This window comes from Pteropus alecto, unplaced genomic scaffold, assembly GCF_000325575.1.
Source record: "Pteropus alecto unplaced genomic scaffold, ASM32557v1 scaffold86, whole genome shotgun sequence".
Lineage (NCBI taxonomy): Eukaryota > Metazoa > Chordata > Mammalia > Chiroptera > Pteropodidae > Pteropus > Pteropus alecto.
The window spans coordinates 10,549,493-10,553,923 of NW_006442109.1; the positions used below are offsets into that span (position 1 = coordinate 10,549,493).

Below are 4,431 nucleotides of genomic sequence, written 5' to 3' on the forward strand. Positions count from 1 at the left end.
GAACCCCCGGGTCCATCATGTGTCCTCTAGGGGTCTCTGAGGAATCAGCCAGGTCCTTGGACCCTGGCAGGACGGGCTAGGATTAGCACTCTAGATGAGTGTGAAGGAATTCTGGGGTCCAGCATGCAACTTAAGCATCTCCCCTTTTCTTTTCTCTGCCTTTCAAAGCGTTTGACAGAATCTAGGACTTGTTGGTGCTCTGTCTGCAGGCGAGTGTGTGCGTGCGTGTGTGTGTGTGCGTGTGTGTGTGTGTGTGTGTGTGTAGGGAGGCATCTATGTTTCTGGGCTTTTACCTGGAAACAGGGCCCAAGCAGGTGGATCCAGGCAGATTCTGGTAGGTCAGGCTCCTCTTCTTCCTGAATGTTGTTGTGGAGGTGTTCCCACTGCTCAAATAACCTATGGGAGAGGCTGTCCTAATAATAGTAAATCCATATATAGTAGTTATAACAGGCATTGTTCTAAGCACTTTATCGTTTGAACCCCTTTAACTCTCACAGCAGCACTATGAAGTACTTAACATCATCATCACCATTTCATAAATGAGGAACAGACACAGGTTAGATAACTTTCATGCAGCTAATGAGTGGGTAAATTGGGATTTGAACCCAGAGTTTGCTCTTTACCACACTATACCTGCTATTCTGTTTTAGATTAGAGTGTTCGGTGAGACTTAGGGGCAGGGAGAGAAAAAGGTCCTGCAACTAAAGTTTTTGAGGCCTGAGGTTTGGGTGATCCCAGGGTCCCAATAGAGGCCCAGAGACTGGCCTCAGGCTAGTTCTCTTTGGGTTGGTAGCATCCTAGGACTAGGTGAAAGGAGCTGTCAGCCTCTACACGAGGAGCATTTTATCACAGACATTGTTTAGAATTGTCATCTTGTGATAATAAAAACCAGACCAAATCAGTTTTTATTATTTTTCAGTTCCCTACAGACAATATGCCCCCTTGTTGCCTGTGTCAGGGCTGACTGACTGCCTTCACACACCCATTGGTATGCTGCTGTTTTGGGCATCTTAACTAAAGAAATTAACGCTTACTCTAAAATGACTCTGTCATTTTGGGGGACCATTCTCTTGAGTCTCCTTATCTCTTCCTTCCTTGTACATGGACAGCCTGAGTAGTTTGCCCCAGTTAAGAACCATTTTCTAAATCTCATTCAAGTCTACGGCCATGCTACCCTGAACAAGCCCAATCCCGTCTGATCTCAGAAGCTAAGCAGCGTCAGGCCTGGTTAGTACTTGGATGGGAGACCCCCTAGGAAGACCAGGTGCTGTAAGGCATAAAAAATAAAAAAAAATAAGGGATTGTAAGCTGACAAGGTCCTTGCAATCTGTGAGGTCAACCAAGGGATGCCTCGCCTAAATCAGTCAATCAATCAGTCAATCAATCTCATTCATCATTTGGACATTCTTCTCATCCCCATTTCCAGCAGGGGGCCAGTGACTTCTGCTAGTAAAGAAAGGCAAGACTTAAACTTGCAGAATATTGAGGCTTTGCTCTCATGCTTTCCACCCATTTATCCTCCTGGGCCTCCAGATAATCCTGAGAGGTGAAGGAGAGGAGTCTGTCCCACCTGCCCTGAAGGCTGAGCGCTTGGTCCAAGGCCAGCCGCCTCTGGTTATCCAGAGCTGAATGAGAGTGCTAGAATTCCTCTGCCATCCCCTGACTGTGGCTGCCTCAGAAGGGTGCTCACGCCCCGGCAGTGCTGTGAGATGGTAGGGCAGAGCCCATCACTGTACTTCAGAAAACATGCTGCTGTGAGGCGGGAACTGCAGGCAACCCACGAAGCTTCATATGCCAGAACTCTGTCTACTGCCTGCCCAGGGGCCAGCACAGCCTCCTTGCTTTCTGCTGCTTCCTCCTCCATCCTTAGATAGGAAGAATACGGTTGCCTCTGAGATGTGCAAGGCTAGACAGGTGGCAGTATCATTGGGGCCTACTTTCCTAAAGGGTCCACTGGTGGCTCCATCTGTGCTGGGGGCCTCTGGAGTATAGCAGGGGATGGGTGTAGTGGGAGGGTCTGCCTAGACTCATCTGCCATAGCCTATAGTCATTTATGGATGACTGAGCAGAAGCTCTTGGCTGTCACAAGTCATCAAGGCTGTATAGTTCTGAGCAAGACTTGGACTCTCAGGGAGAAAGGGCAGGGCCTGACCTAGACCAGGCATAGGATAAATGTCTGCAGTACCTAGCTCCTTGGGAAGGGCCAACCTCTCCTTCACCAAATGGGTCTTGAGCTTTCACTCAGGGGAAGGGGGGGAGCGATGCAAGAGAGGTTACTGGAATAGGACATGAGACCATTTTTGAAAGCCTTTGTCACTGTGAGGACTGTGAAGAACTTCTGCCCAGACTGGTCCTTGTTCTTGGTGTATAGTTGTAGCCATACCCAAGCACAGCTTGTGATGGAGGGATCCTAATGTATTTGTGACAAGGAAGTTCCAGACCAGAATGCAGTGTCCTGGAAACAGCTTCCTTCTCTGAACAGAAATCCTCTCCCAACAGGAGTGTTACGTGCAGAAATATCTCTTGTCAGGCATCATCTGCCTTAGTCAGGTGGCGGGCAGGAGTGTTGGGCTCAGTGCTGTGTGTTCCCAGTGCGGTCTGTTCACACTGGAATAATATCACGTGGTTTAAGGATTGGAGGCATTGATTTTGGAGCTGGAGGAGGGACGTAAGCATTACCCTAGGGCAACGCTTTGAATCTTTGGGGTGGTATGTGGCAGTGGTGACAACTGCAACCCTTGCTAGGAACAGGGAGAGGCAATAGATCTTCATTGGCTGACCACACAGCACCAGGAAGGATTGAAGGTGGGCGGCACAAAAGGGAAGGGAAGCTCACCTGGGAGGCCTCCATGCTGTGGGCCCTGTGAGCCTGCCATTCTGATTTGCCTCTGAAAGCCTTGGTCCCTGGCTCTGTCTGGACTCAAATGGAAAGCAGGTGCCTGGCCACAATACCAAGTCTGCATAGCACAGTTCATGCTATTTGGTTTGGTCCCCTAAATGAGGTATAGGCCCATGTGCACAGCAGGCCAGGTGTGTTCCCAAGGTGGTAAGTCTGAACCTGAGCTAGAAGTAACTTGGATTGTGGAGTCCGAAGCCCTCTTATTTGAGCACTTTATACCTGCCATTCCTGTCCCTTCCTTTAGAGAACTTTTTATCACCCCAGCCTGGTTCCCCACCCCCTACACATACACACACACACACAGTCAAAACTCTTGAACACGTTACAGGCCAAAGGAGAAGAGCCCCAACTTCCCAGGCAACTTGAACTTGACCCACAGTTCTGCCATTGGCTAGCCAGGCACCTAATCCCTGAGCTAGTTTTCTCATCTGTAAAATGGGCTAGTACTGCTCTGCCTGTCACATCAAAGGACTTCCAGGTTCACTTGCCAATGGTTACTGTGAAAGAACTGGAGACCACAAAATGCTGCCCACATGGGGCCTGAGAGCCAAGCCTGATAATATGTGATTTGAGGCTGGAATTACCAGGGGCAGACAAAACGCTGGAACGGACCCTAAGCCTGAGACTTCACACTGGGTCAGACTGTGATGTCCTTGTTGGTGTCGTAGGTGGGGGCTTCCTGAAGGGAAGCTGGGTGGAGTCCTGGCCTGGGGGCTGAGTAGCCCTGAGCTCCTTGGAGGAAGCCAGGGAAGCCCGGGGTTCTGGGAGCCTGCGCAGCTAGGTTTGCATCCACTGTCTGGCTGTATCCGCTTGCTCGTTTTCCCTGTGCCCTTGTTCAGCCCTTATAAGTCCGGCGTCTGTGGGCCATGTCGCCGCATTCCATCCACCTCTCGTCAAGTGACCTCACTCAGAGGGACTTTTTCCCCCTGGGAAGGGTCAGAGTGACCTGCTAGTGCTACGCCTAAGACTTAGGCAGAACCCAGCACCCACCTCACCCCCTGCCTATGTACACAAAAGGGAAAACCCTGGCCTCTGAGGTCCCTGCACAGGAGGAGAGAGGGTGAGACTGCTCTGAGCTTTTTGTTTGGCAAACCCAGTATTGTCCCAGCAGAGACCCTCCTCACACCCTCAGGCCCAGCTTGGCTCAGGGCCTGGCTTCTGACTTCTGCTGTCGCACCCTCTCATTCTCTGTCCTCCTCTTCACCCCTTTGTCTTCTCGTGGGCAGAGGGAAAGTGTTTAAACTCTGAGCAGATGGAGGGTCTTCTCCTCCATCTTCTCCTGTTTCCCTGGTATCTTAGAAGGTGGAGTGTGAAGGACCCTAAGTCCACCCCTCCTTTATTGCTGAGGCAGCGAAGGAAGGCCATGAAGCTACCTGCCTGGCTGGTGGCAGGGCTGGGACTTCAAGCTAAGCTCCCTTACAATTGGTTTGAGGCTCTTTTTCATTTGTGTCCATTTCTGAGCAGCAGGTGTTGGCTGAACAGGAAGCTGTGCCTGAGTCCCCTGTCTTGGTTCTTAATGGGGTCTCTTTCCC

General features: G+C 50.7%; 1 pseudogene; it reads left to right on the forward strand.

Moving 5' to 3' along the window:
• The first annotated feature begins 1,157 nt into the window (after window positions 1–1,157).
• LOC112469729 lies at window positions 1,158–1,276 on the forward strand (annotated as a pseudogene).
• The last annotated feature ends 3,155 nt before the right edge of the window (window positions 1,277–4,431 follow it).